This window comes from Lissotriton helveticus, chromosome 11 (assembly GCF_964261635.1).
Source record: "Lissotriton helveticus chromosome 11, aLisHel1.1, whole genome shotgun sequence".
Classification (NCBI taxonomy): domain Eukaryota; kingdom Metazoa; phylum Chordata; class Amphibia; order Caudata; family Salamandridae; genus Lissotriton; species Lissotriton helveticus.
In genome coordinates this window covers 369,209,898-369,221,292 of record NC_136072.1, presented here as the reverse complement: position 1 = coordinate 369,221,292, position 11,395 = coordinate 369,209,898, and the positions used below count along the sequence as shown (strand labels likewise).

Sequence of the window (11,395 nt, the reverse complement as noted above, 5' to 3'; positions counted from 1 at the left end):
AGCTGAGGAAGAGCTTCCTCAGCTCCCAAGGCTGTCTGTGTGGTTTCCCTGAAATGACGATCAGTGCACATGTCGCGCTGACGTAATTTCAGTGAAACCGAAACTGAAATGAGCCGAGAGACTCATTTCAGTTTTGCTTTCTATTTGCTCAGGGGGCTGCCTCAGCCCCCTGAGCACGTAGAAAGTCAGGAGAGGTATCGTTGAAAATGGGAGAATCTCTCCTTTCCAATGGTACCCCTCCCTAGTGGATCCCTGCTTGGGAATATACCAGGATAGCGATCCCTAAGCAGGGATCCACCCACTAAGCACCAGGGAGAGGGGAGCGGTCCCTTGGGCAAGGGCCTTTGCTCCCCCCATATTAATGATGGTGAATTCAGTCTTTCTGCCCCCCCCCTGGGGGGCAGTAAGCCCACATGAAACCAGGGATTTTTTTCCAATGTGAATTAGGGGGGGCATGCCAATGCCCCACCCTGATGCAAAATTACAGTCTATCGGCCCCCCTGGGGGGCAGAAAGCCCACTAGACGCCAGAGATTTTTTTTCCAATGTGAATTAGGGGTGGGGGCTGCCCAATATGGGCATGTCAATGCCCCACCCCTGCGGAAAAATTACAGTCTTTCTGCCACCCTGGGGGGCAGAAAGCCCACTAGACGCCAGGGTTTTCCCCCGTTGAATTTAGTGGTGGGGGCTGCCCAATACGAGCATGCCAATGCCCCCACCCACTGTAAAATTACAGTCTTCCTGCTCCCCCGGGAGGCAGTAGCCTCAATCTGCCCCCCAGGGGGCCGAAAACCCACTAGATGCCAGGGTTTTCCCCCATTGAATTTAGGGGTGGGGCTGCCCAAGATGGGAATACCAATGCCCCCGCCCCCACAAAATTCCAGTCATTTTGGGCAATAGTCCCTAATCTCTCCCCCCCCCCCCCGAGGGACAGAAAGCCCACAAGGAGCCAGGGATTTTGTGGTTTTATTTATATGTAGGGGCGCTTGGCTGGCAGTGTTTGTTGATGGCACTTGGCTGCCAGTGTGCGTGGATGATGCTTGGCTGGTGCATATCTCCCTGGACTCCCCCAGATGTCTAGTTTTTAGAAATGTGTGGGTTTGATAGGTTTCCCTAGATGGCCGCTGAGCCTGGGGCCAAAAACCAAGGTAACCCCCCCTTGCAAAACCAGGTAGTTTTGTGATAGGTAATTTTGATGTCTCCACAATATGCTTTGGGCCCTTGCCTGTCGTGGTTACTTGGATCCCCACACGAGTGAGGTATCATTTTTATTGGGAAACCTGGGGGAACTCTGGGTGGTAGGAAATTTGTGTCAGTCCGGTGATCCCATAACTTTTCCACACTGAAATTTGAGGAAAAAGGATTTTTTAGGTGAATTTGAAGTTTGCTGGGGATTCTGGGTAGGAAAATGTTAGGGGGTCCATGCAAGCCATACCTCCCTGGACTCCCCCGGGTGTCTAGTTTTTAGAAATGTGTGGGTTTGGTATGTTTCGCTAGATGACCGCCGAGCCCGGGGCCAAAAACATAGGTAGTTTTGTGACAGGTAATTTTGATGTCTCCTCAATACATTTTGGGCCCTTGCCTGTCGTGGGTACTTGACCCACCCATGTGAGTGAGGTACCATTTTTATCGGAAGACGTGGGGGAATGTGGGGAGGGTGACATTTTGTGGATCCGCGCAGATTCCAGAACTTTCCATCACTGAAATGTGAGGAATTTTTTTTTGTTTTTTTACAAAGTTGAGGTTTGCAGGGAATTCTGGATAACAGAACCTGGTGAGAGCCACACAAGTCACCCCCTCCTGGATTCCCCTGGGTGTCTAGTTTTCAAAAATGTATAGGTTTACTTAGGTGCCGGTAGAGCTAGGGTTAAAAATCTACAGCTAGGCCCTTTGCCAAAAAAGGGTCAGTTTTCACTGTAAAAATGTGGTGTGTTCACATTGTGTTTAGGGCTATTTCCTGTCGTGGACACTAGGCCTACCCACACAAGTGATGTACCATTTTTATCGGAACACTATGGGGAACGCGGGGTGAGTGAAATTTTGTGGATCCACACAGACTCTAGCACTTTCCATTACTGGAATGTGAGGAAAATGTGTGTTTTTTTTACAAAGTTTGAGGTTTGCAGGGGATTCTGGGTAACAGGACCTGGATAGAGCAACACAAGTCCCCCCCTCCTGGATTTCCCTGGGTGTCTTGTTTTAAAAAATGTATAGGTTTGCTAGGTTTCCCTAGGTGCCGGCAGAGCTAGGGTTCAAAATCTACAGCTAGGCACTTTGCGAAAAAAGGGTCAGTTTTCACTGCAAAAACGTGGTGTGTCTACGTTGCGTTTTGGGCCATGTCCTGTCGCGGGCACTAGGCTTATTCACACAAGTGAGGTACCATTTTTATTGGAAGACTTTGGGGGATGCGGGGTGGGTGGAATTTTATGGATCAACGCAGATTCTAGAACTTTCCATCACAGAAATGTGAGGAAAATGTGTTTTCTTTTTACAAAGTTTGAGGTTTGCAAGGGATTCTGGGTAACAGAACACAGTAAGAGCCACTCAAGTCACCCCATTCTGGTTTCCTCTGGGTGTCTAGTTTTCAATATTGTCTAGGTTTGCTAGGTTTCCCTAGGTGCCGGCTGAGCTAGGGTTCAAAATCCACAGCTAGGCACTGTGCAAAAAAAGGGTCAGTTTTCACTGTAAAAATGTGGTGTGTCCACATTGTGTTTTGGGCTGTTTTCTGTTGCCGGCACTAGGCCTACCCACACAAGTGAGGTACCATTTTTATCATGAGACTTAGGGGAACTCAGAATTGTAGGGCAACTGTTATTACCTATTGACTTTCTTTGCATTTCTGCCTTCCTAATGTAAGACAATGTGTAAAAAAGAAGTCACTTTGAAAGATGTACAATTGACAGGCTAGTATGGGTAACCACAATTTCGGATATGTGCAAATAACTATTGTTTCTAAACTCTATATTTTATTACCATTTCAGAAATACATAGGTGTCTTTGATACCTTTTTTCACTCATTATATTTTACCAAATTAATTGCTATATACCCGGTACACAATCAAAAACCACTGCATGCCGCTGCTCGGGTATTGGCTCTGGGTTACTCTGATTCTTGGTGAACCTACATGTCCTATATATCCCCACAACCAGAACGGTGCAGCAGATGTAACAGTATATTGCTTTCAAACATCTGTCATACTTAGAAGTTACCGGTGCAAAAATTGGCACATATTACTGTTATTTTTAACTCATTTTCAATTTCTTCTTACTTTCAACTGCAATTTATATGAAAAAACCTTGAAGGATCTACACAAATGCCCCCTTGCTGAATTCAGAATTTTATCTACCTTTCAGAAATGTATATCTTTCTGGGATCTATTATTGCTTCCACCACAATGTCTACCATTAACTGGATGGAGGTTGCAAGCACAAAAAGTAGCAAAAATAGGCTGTGTCCCAGTAAAGTGCGAAAACTGTGTAAAAAATGTTGGTTTTCTGACCAACGTCTGCTTGTCCCTGAAAGCTGGGAAGACGATGATTTCAGCACCACAAACCCTTTTTTGATACTAACCCTGGGCGTAGGACTGCGCTACACTCGCGGAACTTGCGTAGTTTGCAGTACTACCCACTACGCGAATTTCACGTAGCACAGTGCAAAAACGAGTACCGTAGCGGGCATTTTTTGCTTGCTCGTGTTCCTCAACATCAAGTTGGCAACCACGAGCGAGCAAAATCAACATCCCGGCGAGAATTTTTCCATGCTGGCGATCAGCAACATCAAGTTGCCGATCGCGAGCGCGGAAAATAAATACACGGCAAGATTCTTAACGCGGGGAGGTCAGATTTCTCATTGCGAGTGGTCGCGTATGCTCGCGATGAGAAACTACCAGTCCACGTTAAGAAAGCTGCCGGTCGGGTACAAATCTACTCGAGCAGCAGAAAATGACCGCTTGCACTGTGCAAGATGCTGTTTGCAATGATTGCACAGTGTGGACAAGCACCCGGCACTGTGCAATCAGTGTGAACAGCATTTCCGACTGCTCTACGCAGTTCGCGAAGCTACGCGTAGAGTGCGTAGTGCGAAGTGCAGTTCGCGTACCTACATGTAGCACTGCTACGCAAACTACGCCCAGGGTTAGTTGGCACCATTTGCAGGGGAAAAACTAGACGCTTTCTTCTGCAGCACTTTTTCCCCATTTTTCCCCAAAAAAACAAAATTTAGCACTATTTTGCCTTATTTCTGGGTGCCCTCCAGGGGACTTTTAAAATTCCTATCATGTTGGAAGAAAAGGGCTTACATTTGGCGTTAATACCTTATGTGGACAAAAAGTTACAGGAGCCTAAGTGCGAACTACCTCAAATAGCCAAAAAAAGGCTTAGCAGAGAAATGGTTAAAATATATACCAAAGTAATAACAATAATTAAAAAATGATATTATAAGCAACTACATTTTTGTAATCGATATTAATGAATTCAATATTTTAAAAATCAATATTACTTACTTTAAAATCGATTTCTTGACAACAATATTCTTGCTGATGATATTTTCATGTCACAAAATTTCCAACTCAATGTTTTATCTCTACACCGAAAACACATCCAAGGGAACAGGCTTGGTAGAATCAGCAGGGAAAGAGCCACCCTGTTGAGCTTGACTCTAGTCTGGCACTGTGAAGAGACATGAGAGGTATACGATAAATGGAAGGCCCTCAGGTTGCCGGTGAAATACCACTATTCCTATTGTTTTTTCACTTACCCAGTGAGGCGGGATGAGCCCAGTGGGGCTCTCGCTTCTGGCTCTAAGCACCCGGCGCCTGCTGGGTGGGACCCGCTCTGGGGACAGTGGAAGGCGGGGAGTTTGACTGGTGTGGTACACCTGTCACACAATAACACAGACGTCCTAAGGCGAACTTATGGAGGACTGAATCCTCCCACGTAGCAGAAGGGCAAAAGCTTGCTTGATGTGGATTTCAAGGATGAATACAGAATGTGAAAGCAGGGGCCTCACGATCCTTCTGACTTTTTGTGTTGCAAGCAGGAGGTGTCAGAAAAGTTACCACAGGGATAACTAGCTTGTGGTGGGCAAGCGTTCATAGCAATGTCGCTTTTTTATCCTGCGATGTCGGCTACTCCTATCATTGTGACACAGATTTTACCAAGCTTTGGATTATTCACCCCTAATAGGGAACGTGAGCTGAGTTTGGACTGTCGCAAGACAGGTTAGTGTTACCCAACTGCTGATGTGTTGTTGTAATTGTAATCTTGCTCAGTACAAGAGGAACTGCAGGTTCAGACATTTGGTGTATGTGCTTGACCAAGGAGCCAATGGGGTGAAGCTACCATCTGTGGGTTTATGATCGAATGGCCATAAACCAGAATCCCCACAACACCGTAGCAATACCGCAATGCCATGGATCCTCGGTTGCCCTGGGACAGCTGGCATCTTGGGCCAGTGCGTAGTGCTGCATGACCAGAGCATGGACGGAAGGGGGCTGCCTACATTGCACTTAGTCTACCACATGTTTGTGGGAAACCTGGTGCCAAATCATTCATAGACGACCTGATTCTGGGTCAGAGTTTCGCAAGAAGCAGAGCAGCTACCTCGCTCCAATCTATTGAAAGTCATCCTCTCAGCCAAGCTTTTGTCTCCGTCTGTGGGTGTCTTCCGCCCCCACAACACCCGGGGGTCCCTCTGCTGCCAGCCTAGCAGGAGGGAAGTGGAGGGGTTGTGGGCACGTGGGAGCATACCTACACCACGTGCTACCCAACATGGGAGTCTCCCCCTCCTGCCCTGCACTGCCGGGTTAGGGGCACAATCCCTTGCAGTTTCGCAGGGTGACAGGATGGCCGAGCGGGGTCTCTACCTCGCAAGTGTCGCCACAAGGTGAGTAGCCCTGGGAATGAGCCTCCTCAGCACAGGCCCCAGAGTGCACGGCCACTCTTGTCATCTGCGGACTTCCATGGGCCTGGGTCATGGGCCATCCGGTCGCTGGGTTGCCCGAGCTTTCCGGTCGCTGTGTCATCCTGGGCCATCTGGTTGCTGAGCTGAGTGACCAAATGATTGGGAAGCCCTCTCCCCCCTTCTCCGGCAGGAAGAGAGGCCATGGTCGCACACTTAGTCGGAACTCTGGCGGGGCACGGGTTTCATGCGCCAGAGCTACGTGCCGCCAAGAACAAGGCGAGGGAAATGGCCTCCATGGTCACAGACAGGGTGGCCTGCAAGAGGAAAGTCCAGACCGGACTCTGGTTGATCAGGCATCATTGGGCCTATTTGGCGACTGTGGGCATCTTGGTTGGAAACACCTGACCGTGGCCCAGGTCAGAGCTTCTGAGCCACAGTGTGGACAGAACGGGGCTCTGCAGACACAGGGAGCCAGCAGGCCTGGGTCTGCGAGTGCACCAGGGCCCTGGTATCCCTTCCCCTGCACGTGGTATCATAAAAGGGATGATACCCCTGCATGGCCAGATTCAGAGGATCTGAATGGTGCCTCAGGGCCCCCGCTGGGCCATGGGGCGAGTTCCCTGGTACAAGGCCCCATCCTCTAGCCTGCCACGTTGTAACAGGCACAGGATGGAAGACCCAAGTGCCCTGTGAGTCTTCCCCTGCTTGACTGGGTTCCGAAGCACGGAACGGGCCTAGGTCAGGACTCCGGTGGGTCCTGGGGTTTGAGTCTCCATCCTGCAGCATGTCAAGTGTCCAGTCCCCTGGGATGGGGTCCCACAGGCCCAAGGAGGCCTCCACTGCATGTCTGGGTTCAAAAACTCCGGCCGGGCTCTGGGTAAGAAGCTCCTGTCCTGGGCTCTGTTCTTCACAGGCCTTGAAAAATCATAAAACTTTTTCTAGATCTGCAGGTCGAGTAACGTGAATAAACTATATATTCTGTGTCCATTTTGGAAATACATAGGTTTCCTTGATACCTATTTTCACTTTTTATATTTTACCAAATGAATTGCTGTAGATCCGGGACACAATGAACAACCATTGCAAGGTGCAGCTCAGTTATTGGCTCTGGGTTCCTTGGATTTTTGCAGAACCTACAAGCCCTATTTATCCCCACAACTAGAAGGGTCAATCGTACGTAATGGTATATTGCTTTCGAAAATATACAATAGTTAGAAGAAGTTACAGAAGAAAATGTATAAATGGCTGGGCTTTTTTCAATTCAATTTCAATATTTTGTTTTTATTTCAACTGTTACTTTTTATGGGAAAACATTGAAGGATCTACACATGTGACCCCTTGCTGAATTCAGAATGTTGTCTACTTTTCAGAAATTTATAGCTTTCCGGATCCACCATGGGTTTCAGACCCAATTTTACCACTAACAGGGAGGAGGTTGAACGCACAACAATTAAGAAAAATGGCCAATGTCCCAGTAAAATGCCAAAACTGTGTTGAGAAATTTGGTTTTCTGATTCAAGTCTGCCTGTCTCTGGAAGATGGAACGATAGTGATTTCAACACCATAAACACTTTGATGATGCCATTTGCAGGAAAGAAAGAAGACGCTTTCTTCTGCAGCACTTGTTTCACAAAGCCACCCAAATTTAGCAGTATGTTGGCTAATTTCTTGGTACCCTCCAGGGGAATCCACAAACCCTGGGTACCTATTGAATCCCCAGGATATTGGAAAAAAGGACGCACATTTGGAATGGATTTTGTATGTGGACAAAAAGTTATGGGGCCTAAGCACAAGCTTCTCCAAATACCACAAAAAAGGCTTAGCACCGGATGGGGAAAAGTCCTAGCAGAGAAGGGGTTAGAACACATGGGGGCTTGTGGAGCCTGGTGGCAACTTGCTGGACAGAAAGATTCTTAGAACAAAAAGGAGAGACAGCGAGAGAGAGAGAGAGAAAGAAAGAGAGAGAAAGAGAGAGAGAGAGAGAGAGAGATTAAAAAAATATCATGTTCCAAAATGGGAGTAAACCAGTCCAGCACGGGCCACAAGTACTGTTTCCACGAGTCATCAAATCAAGATCCAACGATTCATAGGGCCCCATTAGGATACCGCCACCCTGTCGGAGAACGGGACCGCCCGCCATAAGGGCGGGGGCCCCGTGGGGGGAATTAGGATGTGCCCTCCACAGTGGCAGGCACATCCTGTAGTTTTAGCATTGTGGCGGGCGGTGCACTCTGCACCGCCCGCCACAATGCTAAAAATGCTTTTTCGCATTTGCATATGCAAAGCGGCAGGCAACGCGCGGTGCCTGCCGCTTTGCATATGCAAATGTGGGGGGGTACCATAGGTACCCCCCCTGTCCTCCCCCACCTCTGCCTACTCCAGGGGGGCCCACAGGGGGCCCCGCAGCAAACACCGCCTGCCTTTCCGTGGCGGCATTGCCGCCGTGGAAAGGCACCTTTCCCTCAGCATCGTAATATGGCTGGTGGTGTCCATTGGACACTGCCACCATATTATTCCCTTTCCGCAGCGGTCGCAAGGCAACCGGGGCGGAAAACAGGCGGGCGGTGTTTTTCACCGCTGCCATCCCCCCCGCCATCCTAATATGGCGGGGGCATTTGGGCTTGTGATGTCGGGCAGATTGCCTCCGCTAGGCTGGCGGTGGCCACCGCCAGCCTGGCGGAGGCAATCCGCCCGACATAAAAATGGACCCCATAGTATTGAATGCATGTTGAGTCCTAACCGGTTAATGTTTTACTTACCTTATTGGCCTTGTGCTGGTGTCCTGCGCTATTGTTCATGTTCATGTTCTAATTCTAGACCTCTATGAGTTATTCACATGAAGGGCTAGAATTGGGCTGGTTGGATTCTGGTGGATGGGCTTCGATGTTTTCTTCTTCTTACCCATTAAACTTTAATTTCTGAAGCTTTCAACATCTCATGTGCCTCCTTCATTCACACAACAGATTGGTGACAGAGGACGGGATTGCTGGAACATTGGAGCTCATCACTGGTGTCGTTCTTCACGAAGGAAGTTTTGGAGTTTGGACTGCTTGGAATTGGGTATGGCCATATCGCTGGCTGGGAGAAAGTGTGTTTCTTCCTGTTTCTTAGATGGAGCAGTGAAGGAAGTCTTTGGCTCTCTTGCACCTTGTACGCACTGGTCAGGCAATACATCTGGCGATATTGCCTAATGTGGCATGCGGACACTGAGCGTGCTGCCATCGTTTTAGGTCAGCATCCATGGCCTCCATGGTCACAGACAGGGTGGCCTGCATGAGGAAAGTCCAGACCGGACTCTGGTCGATCAGGCATTATTGGGCCTATTTGGCGACTGTGAGCTGCTTGGTCGGAAACACCTGACCGTGGCCCAGGTCAGAGCTTCTGAGCCACGGTGTGGACAGAACGGGGCTCTGCAGGGTCAGTGAGCCAGCAGGCCTGGGTCTGCGAGTGCACCAGGGCCCTGGTATCCCTTCATCTGCACGTGGTATCATAAAAGGGATGATGCCCCTGCATGGCCAGATTTAGAGGATCTGAATGGTGCCTCAGGGCCCCCGCTGGGCCATGGGGTGGGTTCCCCGGTCCAAGGCTCCATCCTCTAGCCTGCCACGTTGTAACAGGCACAGAATGGGAGACCCAAATGCCCTGGGAGTCTTCCCCTGCTTGACTCGGTTCAGAAGCACGGAACGGGCCTAGGTCAGGGCTCCGGTGGGTCCTGGGGTTTGAGTCTCCATCCTGCAGCATGTCAAGTGTCCAGTCACCTGGGATGGGGCACTGTGGTCCCAGGGAGGCCTCCACTGCATGTCTGGGTTCAAAAACTCCGGCCGGGCTCTGGGTAAGAAGCTCCTGTCCTGGGCTCTGTTCTCCACAGGCCTTGAAAAATCATAAAACTTTTTCTAGATCTGCAGGTCGAGTAACGTGAATAAACTACATATTTTCTGTCCATTTTGGAAATGCATAGGTTTCTTTGATACCTATTTTCACTTTTTATATTTTACCAAATGAATTGCTGTAGATCTGGGACACAATGAACAACCATTCCAAGGTGCAGCTCAGTTATTGGCTCTGGGTTCCTTGGGTTCTTGCAGAACCTACAAGCCCTATATATCCCCACAACTAGAAGGGTCCATTGGACGTAATGGTATATTGCTTTCGAAAATATACATTAGTTAGAAGAAGTTACAGAAGAAAACGTATAAATGGCTGGGCTTTTTTCAATTCAATTTCAATATTTTGTTTTTATTTCAACTGTTACTTTGTATGGGAAAACATTGAAGGATCTACACGTGTGACCCCTTGCTGAATTCAGAATGTTGCCTACTTTTCAGAAATATATAGCTTTCTGGATCCACCATGGGTTTCAGACCCAGTTTTACCACTAACAGGAAGGTGGTTGAACGCACACAAATTAAGAAAAATGGCCAATGTCCCTGTAAAATGCCAAAACTGTGTTGAGAAATATGGTTTTCTGATTCAAGTCTGCCTGTCTCTGAAAGATGGCAAGATAGTGCTTTTAATACCATAAACACTTCGATGATGCCATTTGTAGGAAAGAAAGAAGACGCTTTCTTCTGCAGCACTTGTTTCACAAAGCCCCCCAAATTTAGCAGTATTTTGGCTAATTTCTTGGTACCCTCCAGGGGAATCCAAAAACCCTGGGTACTGTTAGAATCCCCAGGATATTGGAAAAAAAGGACGCAAATTTGGCATGGATTTTGTATGTGGACAAAAAGTTATGGGGCCTAAGCACAAGCTTCCCCAAATACCTCAAAAAAGGCTTAGCACAGGATGGGGAAAAGTCCTAGCAGAGAAGGGGTTTGAACACATGGGGGCTTGTGGAGCCTTGTGGCAACTTGCTGGATAGAAAGGCTCTTAAAACAAAAAGGAGAGACAGCGAGAGAGAGAGAGATAGAGAAAGAAAGAAAGAGAGAGAGAGAGAGAGAGAGAGAGAGAGAGAGAGAGAGAGAGAGAGGGAGAGCTTCAAAAAATATCATGTTCCAAAATGGAAGTAAACCAGTCCAGCACGGGCCACAAGTACTGTTTCCACGAGTCCTCAAATCAAGATCCAATGATTCATAGTATTGAATGCATGTTGAGTCCTAACTGGTAAATGTTTTACTTACCTTATTGGCCTTGTGCTGGTGTCCTGCGCTATTGTTCATGTCCAAGTTCTAATTCTAGACCTCTATGAGTTATTCACATGAAGGGCTAGAATTGGGCTGGTTGGATTCTGGTGGATGAGCTTCGATGTTTTCTCCTTCTTACCCATTAAACTTTAATTTCTGAAGCTTTCAACATCTCATGTGCCTCCTTCATTCACACAACAGTTTGGTGACAGAGGACGGGATTGCTGGAACATTGGAGCTCATCACTGGTGTCGTTCTTCACGAAGGAAGTTTTGGAGTTTGGACTGCTTGGATGTGGGTATGGCCATATCGCTGGCTGGGAGAAAGTGTGTTTATTCCTGTTTCTTAGATGGAGTAGTGAAGGAAGTCTT

The 11,395-nt window shown here is 48.0% G+C and overlaps 1 pseudogene; it reads left to right on the top strand.

Moving 5' to 3' along the window:
• The first annotated feature begins 4,569 nt into the window (after nucleotides 1–4,569).
• LOC144793517 (28S ribosomal RNA) lies at nucleotides 4,570–5,642 on the top strand (annotated as a pseudogene).
• Nucleotides 5,643–11,395: the final 5,753 nt, after the last annotated feature.